Source organism: Cebus imitator, unplaced genomic scaffold, assembly GCF_001604975.1.
Source record: "Cebus imitator isolate Cc_AM_T3 unplaced genomic scaffold, Cebus_imitator-1.0 Scaffold39, whole genome shotgun sequence".
NCBI classification, from domain to species: domain Eukaryota; kingdom Metazoa; phylum Chordata; class Mammalia; order Primates; family Cebidae; genus Cebus; species Cebus imitator.
The window spans coordinates 3,608,105-3,622,113 of record NW_016107354.1 but is presented as its reverse complement, the minus strand read 5'-3'; the positions used below and the strand labels follow the sequence as shown (position 1 = coordinate 3,622,113).

Below are 14,009 nucleotides of genomic sequence, written 5' to 3'. Positions count from 1 at the left end.
GGCTCACTGCAACCTCCACCTCGCAGGGTCAAGTGATTCTCGTGCCTCAGCCTCCCCCAGTAACTGGAATTACAGGCACCCACCAGCAGGCCAGGCTAATTTTTGTATTTTTAGTAGAGATGGGGTTTCCCCATGTTGGCCAGGCTGGTCTTGAACTCCTGACTTCAAGTGATCTATCAGCCTTGGCCTCCCAAAGTGCTGGGATTACAGGCATGAGCCACTACACCCAGCTGTCATTATTTCTTTAATTAATTTTGCTTATCTCATTATCATATCCCTTTCAGCCGGTGGACCACATGGTAGGAGTACTGAAAAAAATTCAAGCAGCAGATAGAAAGTCAAGTTAAATAATCTTTTAATATTCATTAGATTGCATGACTTAAAAAGTAAAAGAAAAAATAACTTCAAATATCCTTTAAAAGGGAGAACTGGCTGGGTGCAGTGGCTCATGTCTATAATCCCAGCACTTTGGGAGGATAAGGGAGGCAGATTGCTTGAGCCCACGAGTTTGACACCAGCCTTGGCAACAAAGCAACACTCCATCTTGAAAAAAAATACAGAAATTAGCCAGGCGTAGTGGTGCACACCTGTGATTCGAGCTACTTGGGAGGCTGAAGTGGGAGGATCACTTGAGCCCAGGAGGTCGAGACTACAGTTAGCTATAATTACGCCACTGCTCTCCAGCCTGGGTGACAGAGTGAGACCCTGCCTCAAAAGTAAAGGACTAAAAAAGTAAAAAGGATAATCAATTAAGAAATAGTCTAAACCAGGAGTTGACAAAGGTTTCTGTAAAGGGCCAAGTAACAAGTATTTTCCACTTTGTAACCCATACAATCTCAGCAATAACTTCTTGGTTCTGCCACAGTACCAAAAAAGCAGCCATGGGCGATAAATAAATGAATGGGTGTGGCTGTGTTCCAATAAAACTTTAGAAAAACAAGAAGACAGTTTGCAGGCAACAGTTTCCCAATCTCTGTTCTAAACAATGATTTCCAGTATTTCACAAACATTCAGAAAAATGAAGTATAAATGAGAAAGACATCAATCAAAAAGCAATACAGTCTAAAAATTCATTGTCTATGATTTCACTACTACTGTTACTGTGCACAACACTGTAAAATGAACAATAAATGCCTGTTTGATACAATATCTTCATAAACGAAGCAACACATTAATGTCTGGCTTTAGAAACATAAATACGCCAGAGGCTGAATGCAAAAGGATGACATGACCTATAGCCTTTTTCAAGGTATACATTTTAAAAAATCTGTATTTCTAAAAGGAAAGCCAATTAAGATATGCAGGTATGAGGTTTGGGCCATATTACTTTGTAGAAAAGAATACAAGAGAAGAAGAGTACAGAATATAATTCTGTCACAAACTCAGAGAAACTCTTGCCCGCTACTTTGTTCAAAAACTTCATATAACAATATTTTGTTCAAAAACTTCATACAACAATATATTTTAAAAAGCACAGAATTTAAAAGGATGGATGGGAAAGTAGTATTGAATGGACAGTAGTATTCTGGTTACCTGTCACTATGTAACAAAATCCCTCTAAAACTTAGCATTTTAAAACAACCACCATTTTGTTCTCTTTCACAATTTTTATGAGTTAGGAATTTGGGGTCAGTTAAGCAAGTCTGGCTGGGCAGTACTAGCTCCTGGACTTAGCCTCTTCTATTTTCCCAATGAGATAGTTTGGGCTTCCTTTCAACATGGGGATCTCAGACTAGTCCGATGCTTACAAAGCTGCTAATGTCTTAAAGACCAGTATTCTTGTGAGCTAGGCAAAAGCTCTCTCGCCTTTTCTGATCTAGCCTTGGAAGTCACACAGTTTAACTTTTTGCCACATTCTATTGGCTACAAGTGATTCACAAGACTGCCCAAATCCCACCTCAGAACGACAGAACAGTTAGGGTCTGCAGGAGCTCACACATGTGCAATGGAAAATACTGTTGTAATCATTTTTAGAAAATACAGTCTGTCACAAAGAGGAAGTAACTGCCTGTTACTCTTGAGACTTCAACCACCAACCCATGTTGAACCTATTTCACAGGACTTCACTACAACAAAGAGTAGTTTCTTACTACGTATTTTTTTAGCCACTCAAAATCCATTTTAAATATGGATTCATGGACCTCACATTTTGAAATACTTTGTCTACCCAATAACCTCATCTACTGAATAAGAATTTCACATTCCCATGTTCAATTAACTATGAACTCCTAAACCCAGTTTTAGCTGAACGAAGGAGCAAAGCTCTGCAACATTACCATATGGAGTTGACACACCTCTAGTCAAAAGCAAGACAACTTGTTTTACAGAAGTTACACTATGAAGAAGCCTCGAGCTAAGTATATTCATTAAGATTTTCTGATAAATTCCCATCTGAAACATATTGGGAACCAATGATATAGTGTTTTTTCTACCATATTTTGGTAACTGCAATCGTCACTCAATGTTTTAAGACTGCTACGGTTCAGATATGGTTTGTTTGGTCCCATCAAGTCTCATGTCGAAATTTCATTTCCAGTGTCGGAGGTGGGGCCTGATGGGAGTTGTTTGGGTCATGGGGGCAGATTCTTCATGAATGATTTGGTGCCACTCTTGCAGGAGTGAGTTCTCACTCTTTGTGAAAACTGGCTTAGTTCTCAGACACAAGAACTGGCTGTTGAAAAGAGCCTGGCAGCGCCTCCTCTTTCTCTCTCTTGCTTCCTCTCTGTATGATGCCTGCTCCCCTTGACCTTACACCAGGAGTGGAAGCCTCCTAAGGCCCTCGCCAGAAGCAGATTTTGATGCCACGCTTCTTGTACAGCCTGCAGAACTGTGAGCCAAATAAACCTCTTTTCTTTATAAATTACCCAGCCTCAGGTATTCCTTTAGATCAACACAAATGGACTAAGACACTCTCAACATCAAAGAATACATCCTCTGAGCCAGGCGCTATGGCAAACAACTGTGGTCCCAGCTACTTGGGAGGCTAAGACAGAAGAATTGCATGAGGCACAGAGTTTGAGTCCAGCCTGGGCAACAGGGCAAAACCCTATCTCAAAAAAGAAAACCTCATCTGAAAGAATGCTATAAGTAACAAAATGCAGAACCAAAATGCAAACCGAAAGTGTACAAATTGTTTAGTGTAGTCAAGCTGATAAGAACAGTGGGTTCCTTTTTCCTTTCTCACAAATTAAGGCTTACTGAGCATTTTCCACAAATAAAGATCAGCTGTAGCATCTTGATTAACATTTCTTTTTTCAATAAAAGATGCCAGTGTCCAACCCTGTTGTAAGTACCCATTGAAGTAGATATAATGGCCACTCTGTTTGCCTACACAAGCACTGATTTACCAATATTTAACTGTCTATATCCTATTTTCCCCAATACTTCCCTAAGGCACTTCTTGGTAGTGAAGAATCTAAACACGTTCATTAGTTCTTAGGACACTATACAAATGTTTCATATACTGATGCTGCTCCATAAGCACGGCACTTTGACAAGAGTTAAAATGCTTCTAGGATCTTATTATCTTGGGAATGATTGAGAAAAAAAGATTCAGAATTCCTGAGTGATGTAAAAATCAAACATAAAGACATCTTAAATTCTACTCTATCAGAGAGGAAATGTCAGTTTTGTAGCACTAAAATTATCTGCCGATCAGAAAACAAGTTGTTCAATAATACACATTTTCCTTTGTTTCTGTTTCTGTCCTTAAGGCTAGAACCAGTAGGGTAACTTCTCTACTATAAAGCCTACAGAAGGTGGGCTGTGTTCTTGTTAACACACAGCTTGATAATACTGAATAATAAATAGGAAGAAGCATCCAAAATAATAAAAAAGTAAATCGTTCTAACAATTAGTTAAGTTAGTGAAATTGAAGGGGATAAAAGTCTGCTGCTTGCAAAAACATGTATTCAATTTCCTTGTAGGGGAAGAAAACAGTTTTTTAAATAAAGTAATTCCCATAAGTCATACATGGCTCTTTTTTTAGGTAAACTATTGTGCTTGATCACATTTTCCCTTAATAAAACCGTTTTCATTTTAAAACATGAAATTTTGATCCTAATACTTTCAGACTCAAAGATGTGAAACATAATATTCCAATATGCAAAGATATAATAATATTTTAAGTGTACTACTAAAGATAGAGCTTTTCAAACTTTTATAACAACAGAATTGCAGTATCTTTTTTGCTTAAACATTTATAAAATTTAACTTCATAATATACCTAAAGATTTATATTAAAATATTTCAAATTACTCAGTAAAACTGATGTTACAGAAAAACGTACTATGTTTACCCTGAACAATGCATATTCACAACATATAGCTTCACCCAAAATTAACACAGGTAAATTATGTCTGCTTCATATAAATGCAGTATTTTCTATTTTTTTGTGTGTTCCTTTCTTATTGCTGCCTTCTGAATCTGTTCTCAAGGCTGAACCTAAAAACAAGACTCAGTCCTCCAAGGCAGCATTTGTGATAAATGGGGCTGGGAAACCGTATACTTTATTATCAACCAGATTAAATATATATATTAGCATATCAAAGACTACAAAATGTCCTGAAGTAAAGAAACCCACTAAATTCTATCTAAGCCCTGCTCTTCATAAATTTCCCAACACAGCTAGGGAAACAATGGTCATGAGAACCTCAATGATTACCAAATCAGCCTTCTAAAGTAATGATTTTCCAAGAAAGGGCCAAGCCTCTTGATGGACTATAAACTATTTAGAAAGCATGACCTTCCTTTAATCCATAAAGCTACTCATGAATAAACTATTAAGCTAGTTATCAACAGTTGCGAAAATGAGCACTTTACTAGAATGTACCAAAAATTTCAATTTGTATTCAACTAGTATGTCTGGTTGCTGCAACTGGCAATGCTGCAAGCTCCTACCACATATGCATACTCAAAACCTAGATGTCTGTAATTTTCAAAGGGGCACTTGCCATCAGTGAAACTGTGTTGTCGTTAGTTGGTCTTAATTTCCAATTGTCATTATTCTTGTCTTTTAATTAAAAATTACCATTAAGTTTAGTTCATCATTATCAATTTAGTTTTTATTTTATTATAGCTGTAGAGAATACTGATACAATTACATCACTAGGATTTGAGGCCTACAGTTTTCTAATTAGTCTAGACTTTATGACAAATACATTTTTTGTGACTCAGTTAGGAACCATCCATATTGCTCTTCCCAAAAAATGCTTATACCATGACAATTATTATTATTCCACTAGAAAGTAAAAATTATTGACCTAAAGGATGACTCAGCTAAAAGACTAGGATTAAAAAAGCTTGACAGGCATTGTTCTAAGGGTCCTCACTCTGACGATGGGATTGCTAATGTACGGGGCAAGTCGTCTCCCAGCCAACCTGTCCACATGAACCAAATGCGGCAAAAGAACTCAGAATTGGGATCAGTCATATAAGTAAATAGTAACTTCTTTGAACCTGGATGTCAATAATCCTTCCAGTGTCTAGTTTTGAGTAGGAAAAAATAGCTTTTAGGAATGTATTTAAATGACTAATCCCATAACAAACTCTCTTCTCAAAAATCTTTTCCTAGTTTATCTTTAAAACTTTGCCAAGTTCATAGACACAGCTTGCAACTAAATGCTGTTAGGCAAAAATCACCCCAGAAAGATATAAAAAAGCATGAGGGAAATGTTTTAAGAATTGTGGATTCTTAGTATCTGTCTCCAACTGTGGAACTGAATGAAGCTCCTAAAACTCCTACCCCAGTAAATCTTGTAACCATAAGCTATTATGTTAAAGATGGAAGGAGTATATGTATGGCAAAGTAAAAACATTGTGGTATAACAATTCAGGGAATTCTTAGCCAATTTATCAATTATTTAGTTACCATGTTAAAAATTCTAGTGTTAATATACTTCATTCTCCAGATACTGAGATCCAAAATGAAAAGATAGCCAAAATAAACATATACAATAGAGTTACTGAAAATCAGGTAATGAGTAACAACGCTGCTGGGAATGCCATAACCAACAGACCTTAGGCAAGTTAACCTCTCTGGTCACTCTTTAAATTCATTGAAGGAGAGGTCAGGTCATGGATTGTTAAAATCTCTTCTGGTTCTCACAGTCTATATTTCTATTACTATGTATTGGAATAAGTTGCTTCCTAGTAGTAGATTAGGTACTTGGAAAATTATTAACTCCAACAGGTCACAAGGGTATCACTGTAAAGCAATTCACCTAATATCTACTGAACTTCAAACAGTCTGTGCACAGCTCTGCGGGGTTAAATGTCCCATTACCAGCTAATTCACCTGTTCCTATCTCCTGAGAATTCCGTTTATGCTAATAATCATTATCATAATTACATTTTAATTACAATTCACAAGTTTTTAAAACCACGTATTTCTAAGAAACTCATTTAGGGCCATTCCAATAATAAGCTTTATCATTTTATCACTCCTAATAATTAAAAACACTTGTCTGTAAAAGGCAAGCAGAACTCACAGAAATACAATTGAGTTGAATTTTAGCAGTATGCTTTCTGCCTACAAATTAAAGGATAAATTATTAAACCAGAATCCACAGACCCCCAAGAATATTTGAATGTATATTTTTCTGATGAGATAGCACAACACTTTGAGGAGATGCTCAGAGAAGTTCACGATCTTTAATAAGGAATTTCTGCATTAGGAAATATACGTTAAGATTTTCTAACCAGAATACTTCAAAATAATAAGCTATAATGATAACAATTCCCTAAATTCAAGGATTTCTCATGAATTATCATGCCAACATTTCTGGAAAAAATTTCATGTAAGACAAGAATGATCTAAACTAGGTATTTCAAAATAATCTTAAAATTGTCAAATAGTTAACATTTAAACACACACACACACAATTGCACACAAAAGATGATGGCACAAACCCACAAACATTCTAATAAGAATGAATCCATTAATACATGTGGTATTAAGATATTTAGAAGGCTTTTTAACAGAATATCCCAAAAAATTCACCATGAACAGTGATACATTCACAAAGTAGTGTGTCATAATTTCTACTATAGCAATTGGCTTTGTTCAAGTTCTGATGTAACAACTACACTATGCCAACTACATTCTGTAGGGGTCTAAAAGATAAAGACAGAGATATATAGATTTAGATATAACTTATTCTATGAAGCCAAAGTTAGATTTTCTAACTGCATGCTTTATCCATGTGATATCCCTCACCTTACCCCTAAATGTTCTCTATTGCCACCTAATGTTTAAGTTCTACTTTCGTTCTAAAATAATGTCAGTTCCCACTTAAGAGTCTCTACCACCAATTTTGGCAAATGATCGTGTTGCTACATTCTGTTTCACATATGTACACAGTCTCTTCAATTATATTATCCCTGACCTATAGTAGCTTAGTAGAGCTCATTTCTCATGCCTCAAACAGCATATAATGCTCAAGTCTCAAAATATATTTACATGAACAAATTTTCACCACAGTTGGATTAACATGTTTATTATTATAATTATCATACTGCATGGTAATAACTGGCAAAAAAAAAAAAAAAAGTTTAGGGACTTGCTTCAATATAAAGAGGGAAGTGGGTGGAGGTATGGATGAAGCAAGACTGACCACAAATTGATAAATGTTAAAGTTGGCGATGTGTATATTATTGCTAGCAATTTTCCATGATACAAAGTTTACAGAAGTTTGTCCCTCCTACTAGTAAGAGGGCTTCTTAAGACAAGTTTAAGAGTTTTCTTCTTTGTACATCTATCCAATACAGAGCAGACAAATTGAACTTTACTAAACACATTTTATTCTTTAGGTAGAACTACTTTTCAATGAAACTTCACCTTTTTGACAGTATTTTATTTAAATAATTTCTCATTAGCTCAGATAAAATATATATTTATTCATTCATTATTTTCTGGGTCCCTACTTCCTAAGATATGCTGTCCTGGTAAATGTAGACACCAAAAATAATTTATCCTCTAATAAATTAAGAAGGGAAAGAAGGAAGATGAAGAGAAAAGAAAATATTGTAAAATGCAGTAATACAGTTTTTAAGAAAGGCATCTAGGGCATCTATGTTTTTAATTAGAAAGAAGGCATATAACCTGTTCAAGGCAGACAGGCTTAAAATTTCTACTTCCCCTCCATTTTACAGATGAGGAAACTAAAGCCCATAGAGGGGAAGTGATTTGCCTGAAGGTACACATCAAGTTGCTAACAAAACCAAAACTAAAGCTCATATCTGCTGATACACAGTTCAATTTGAATTTTCTACATCATAACACTTTTCTCTCCAATGTAATGTTAACAAAAGAGAACGAATTATTTTATTAGTATATATTTTAATTCTTTATTAAATCATAATTTTAAAAAGAATAGGATAGGTAAGATGGGGAAACCTGCAGGAAAAAAGTGCACAACAAATTGGTAAAATACTTATGCATGAAAACTACATGCATATATGCCAGGCTTCACCAATTTTGAGACACATTTGACTTTAAGACATAGTATCCATTTCACAAACATTTTGAAGTAAATATAGACAGTAATAAATACCCAGTCCACAAACATTTTAAAGCAAATATAGACACTAATATATATCATCAAAAAATTCTAAAATATAAAAACATAATCACAAAAGTAAGAAAATATATTCTATAAGATACCAAAAAAATCACTGTCATTAATTTAAAGGCAGTGTTACAGAGCACAAACACTCAGAGCACGAGTCTCACCTTCTAAGGTAACAAATAATTACTAAATACCTAAGGCTTGTGGCATTTTTTTTCAATTGAAAGTATAAATCAGTCCTCCTTGCTATTAGTTTCAGAAGGATGAGTTTTGGAGTTACACAAAGAAAGGTTTGAATCCCAGCTCTGTCACTTAGCTCTCCAACCTTGGAAAGTTACTAAGTTCTCCTGAGTTTCATTCTCCTCATCTGTAATATGGTATTCACACTTTAGACAATTACATGAGAATCAAACGTGATAATTTATTGAAGGATTATGGCACAGTGCCTAGATGAAATAGGAATCACATTAATATCATTTCCTCTCAGAATCCCTATGGGCTAAGTGAAATTAAACTAAAAGCTAGATTAATTTACGCAACTCTTTCCTCTCTGTTTAGGAGACTGTAGTAAGTCTGTACTGATCCTAGGGCAAATCCTACTAGTTTGGGAATCATTCTTTGAATAAGGAAAGCTTATTTTCTTGAAATCTGTCTCCACTCTCAAATTGGGAACCGAAAACAAAGATGAGCTTATAAGTGTTTAAGTTGATCAGCTATACCTAAATCCAGTACTTTCATTTTGTCTTACTGAACTGAAACTCTAAGCCCATTACAAACCCATTGAAGAGGAACTACAGAACCAATGTGTAGGAAGAAGGATATAAGGCCAAAAGAAACAGTTAAAATGACTCAATTCTATCAGTGGTTTGTTGGGTTTTTTTAAACTTTAAATTCATGTATTAAACCCTAAGAAAACAAATGTTCAGGAAAGCCAAGACTGTATCTCCATCATTCAGGGTATGTTAGTAACTGGATCCCTGAGATTAAGCAAATGCCATCTTTCAGTACATAGTTTCAGCTTCCATCAGTGACAATCCAATCATTTCCATGATGAGAACACACCTACCAAGGTGGCTCTTATGGAATAGACACTGAAATAAGACTATCTTCCCTCCTACTCCAAGTTCAGGCCAGCCCACCTACATTTTCCTGAGTAGTAGCTCATTTCAGTTGAATGCCTGTCTCTACTAATTATAAAAATAATGCTCACTTTATTTTGAGACAGGGTCTTACTTTGTCACTTAGGCTGGAGTGGAGTGGCATGACCAAGGCTTGGCCTCAACCTCCTAGGCTTCTACCTCAGCCCCCACAAATAACTGGAATTACAGGTGCACATGCCACCTTGCCCAATTAGTATTTTTTTATTGGTAGAGAAGGGGTTTTGCCATGTTGCCCAGGCTGCTCTTGACCTCCTGAGTTTAAGCAATCTGCCTGCCTCAGCCTCACTCACTTTTTAAAATTTGAAAAAAATACTAAAAAGTGCAAGCATTTTAAAGCATTCATGATCTTTCCAGCCAAAGATTAAAACATTACAAGGGGCCATACCATCATCTTTCCTATGAATCTAACCATAACTATGAAAATATTTAAATTTGTATAGAGTACCTGCCACCAAACACAATTAACTACCAACCCAAATATTAATATCCTCATTCCAGCTTTCTTGTGACTAAATTCACATTAATTTTTTACTTACTTAAATCAATTGTTTCTTCTCAATCATTCTGAGTCTCTCAGCTATGTATTTTGCTGCTGATCACTTCCTCTTTAAAACTCTATCCTAGGTTTCTCTAAATTGTGTATTCCTCAGTATCTACAGAAATCTCTCCAACGAATCTTTTTTCTTTCTTCACTAATTCTTTTTATATAAACTGACAATCTCTAGGAAATAGATGAGGTCTGACTTCAATTTCCTTGTCCATGTTGAATACCCAGCATTCAGTACAGTGCCTGGCATCGAGGAGATGCTCAATTAACATTTACTAACTGATTCTGCCAATCCTGACCTGCTTCTTCCTAACCGTGTGACCTTGGGCAAGTTATATCTCTGAGTCTTATCTCCCTCATCTATAAAATACAGATAATCAGAAGATGAGATAATATTTGGAAAGCTCAAAACTGTCTGTCACAAAGTAGCAACCAATAAATTTTGCTACTATTATCAATATACTCAATATACTCTAGTACAGCACTCAAAAATGTTTCCAATTATTATATATGGTTGACTGTTAAAACCACTTCCCAATAACCTAACTTACTCTCACTTCAGTCTCCTATAACTGTCAAAGAATATTTTTATGCTTTCTCTTGTTACCTATCTCCAATCTATCATCAACTGTTTTCTCTCCTAATCAACATAAGAAATTATTTATCACTAAGCTGCAACATAGGCTTAGTTGATTTCCAAACCCCTAAATCTTCATTCCAATCTTCAATTATACTTAAAAAACATTTTTAATTTGTCACTCTTGTCCATAGTTGCTAATACCATGTACAAACTACTGGAATGTCATCCTCATATCTTCTAATAACCCACATCCCAACTTACAGTTCATTGCTGCCATTGTGGCGTGCTCGGCGCTGTTTTGGTGGGGCCTAGGGGCCCTCCATCCATTGCTGGCTCAAACTCACCTCTTTCAGGAAACCTTCCCTGATTCACTCCACACCACTCAGATTAATTCTCTGCTCCAAGTCGCCTCAGCACTTAGGTATTCTGTTATACTAAGGGCAAATGTGATCAAGTAAATAGCATCACCAAGAAATCACTTTCACAAAATTGTTTCTAGATCATAAATAATGGTCCATTAGTTACAATGCTCTGATGATCTGGTTAACAAGGAAACATGTTACACAGCAAATGCTCTCTTTGGCTTCTGTCCTTGACTCTATAAGTTCACAATCCGTTTGTCCTATCCTCAAACATAAACTCCCATTTAAATACACTGGAAATATGGTAGTGGGCCACCTTCTTTTCTACCCCTTCTATGACCTCAGTCTCTGCCTCCAGCCCCTATCCACACCCTACAAATAAAAATTCCAAAAGCTTCAAATAGAATAGCAATGATATATACAATGTCTTTTCCGAGTGGGAAAAAAAAAAAACCTGAATCTACTTAGCTATAAAATTATTTACAAGGGTGATAAATTTCCCAACAGGCCTAATACATAATCAAATTGCACAAAATTTATGTGGAATTTTTACAAATAAATTTATGGAATAATTTGGCTGGCACAGTAACTCACGCCTGTAATCCCAGCACTTTGGGAGGCCAAGGCAGATGGATCACTTCAAGTCAGGAGTTCGAGACCAGCCTGGCCAACACGGTGAAACCCTGTCTCTACTAAAAATACAAAACTTAGCCAGGTGTGGGGCACGTGCCTGTAGTCCCTGCTACTTGAGAGGCTGAGGCAGGAGGATTGCTTTAACTTGGGAGGTGGAGGTTGCAGTGAGCCAAGGTCACTGCACTCTAGCCTGGGCAACAGAGTGAGGCTGTGTCTCACACACACAAAAAAATTCATGAATAATTTTATGGAAAATGTATGGAATAATAGGGCCTGGGCAGGGTGGCTCAGCCCTGTAATCTCAAGCCTTTAAGAGGCCACGGTGGGAAGATCTCTTGGGCTCAGGAGTTTGAGGCTGCAGTGAGCTATGATCTCGCCCCTGCACTCCAGCCTGGGCGACAGAGCAAACCCTGTCTCTGTTTATTTTTTTAATTAATTTGAAAAAAAGACAACAAGACTGTACTTACACATTAATTCTCACTTGTGTTACTGTAAGAGATTTTGCATCATTTTCATGCTATATTACACATGCCCAACATTACAAGTGAGAAACTCCCTTGGAGGGCAGATTTTCTGAGAGTATCTTCTGATGTTGTCTTTAACCAACACATTCTTTAAAATATATATATATATATGTATATATATATAAAGAATTAAGGGATTCCTGACTGCCATACAGTCAAAAGCAAACAATACACAATACATATGCCATTCCTTCGGAGGGAGTGAATTTTTGTGCGTTTGAGGCAAAACAATGAGATGAACTGTCACAGGGATGGCAGGAGGGATGGTGTGCAGGAAGAGGATCAACCTCAGTAGTGAGAATTAAAAACACTTGAGTGTTTGGCCCTCGACTAGCAATAAGTTAACCTACAAACCTGACCAAGACACTACCTGAGACCCTCCACTCTCCGACACACTGCAGAATCAGACAATGGTTCTTGCTCAACTACTCATTAAAGATTTACAGCCTTCACCTACACACATACATAAATCTACAGCGTTTGCTGCTTGTGTACTTTGTCCTACGAGACCAACTAACGCCTTCCGGCCCCACAGTCTCATGTCCACACTTCACCTAAAACCTTCTTTCAGGCACCTTTCAGTTTCAGTAGGTGCCTCTTAGTCCAGATCCACGTGTCCCCAGTTCTCCAGAGACCTTCACCTTCAAACCCCAAGCCTGACCCCACTTCACTTCCAGTTGATCTCCCCCAAACCCTATCAATGCCTTACTTCCAAGAGGCCAACCACACTCACCCGACCCGCGCCTTCTCCCTGAGCACACTTTTCTGAGCATCACCTATTTCCCATCACTTTCTTCCTCCCCAGACTTGGAATCCTGCAATCACAGGCCTCCCTTTACCGCCACCCTCCCGCGAGTGCGCGAGCCCGCTGCTCGGTTAACCACCCCGCCCAACCTTCACCACCTCTATGCGGCCTCCCACCCCAGCCAGCGCCCCCGGGTTCCGCGGCTGAAAACCAGGCCCGACCGTACGTCTCTCTTGCGGTCCCGGCCAGGTGGAGGGCGATGGCAGGGCCAAGTCGCGCCGACACTACCCTGGCCGAGGCGGGCGCCCTCACTTCTGGGCGTACCCTGGCTGAGGGCGGGGGCTGGACAGTGGGTTGTCGCCCCCGCCTCTGCCCGGCCTGCAGCCCGGGCTCCTGCAGCCGCTGCCCGAGCCAAGCGAGGAGGGACCCGCAGCCCAGCCGCTCCTCCCGGCGCACCCGCCTCTTACCTAGACGCAGAGGCTCAGGCCTCGCTGTCCCGCCTGGCCGTCCAGCGATGGCTGCGCCGCCGCCGCCGCCGTTGCGCTCTCCTCACTTGCTTTTCCACCGCCCCCAACCGGCTGCTGAAGAGCGGACGGGCAGTGGCACGCCCATTGGCTGAGGCCCGCACTCGCGTCAGCTGGCCCCGACCGCAACTCGTGATGTGACTGGTTGGCGCGGCGCCTCTTTTCCACATCCGCTTCTGATTGGTTCTCGCGCGCACCCTTACTCCAAGGACCACTCAGCATCCTCACTGCTTTGGCCTCCCACCCCCCAACCCGGTTTCCCTCCGGGCGGGAGTGGGGCGGGAGCGGACACCAGCGGGACTAGGACGGCCAATGGGGGTGCGGAGAGAGGGCCGGGAGGTGGGCCCCGCGGCCAGCCGGCTCGCGG

The 14,009-nt window shown here is 38.7% G+C and overlaps 1 protein-coding gene across 3 annotated transcripts in view; it reads right to left on the bottom strand.

Annotated features, from left to right (window-relative positions):
* The window catches only part of FAR1 (fatty acyl-CoA reductase 1), a 59,794-nt gene extending 46,068 nt beyond the window's left edge, over positions 1 to 13,726 (bottom strand). For 2 of the 3 annotated variants that reach the window (XM_017525785.2, XM_037737500.1), the window contains exon 1: positions 13,586 to 13,726. The gene's annotated coding sequence lies outside the window, so the exon portion shown is untranslated. Of the gene's footprint in view, positions 1 to 11,198; positions 11,289 to 13,585 lie in introns of all 3 variants that reach the window. The other variant, XM_017525787.2, reaches the window with a different exon arrangement.
* Between the last annotated feature and the right edge of the window lie 283 nt (positions 13,727 to 14,009).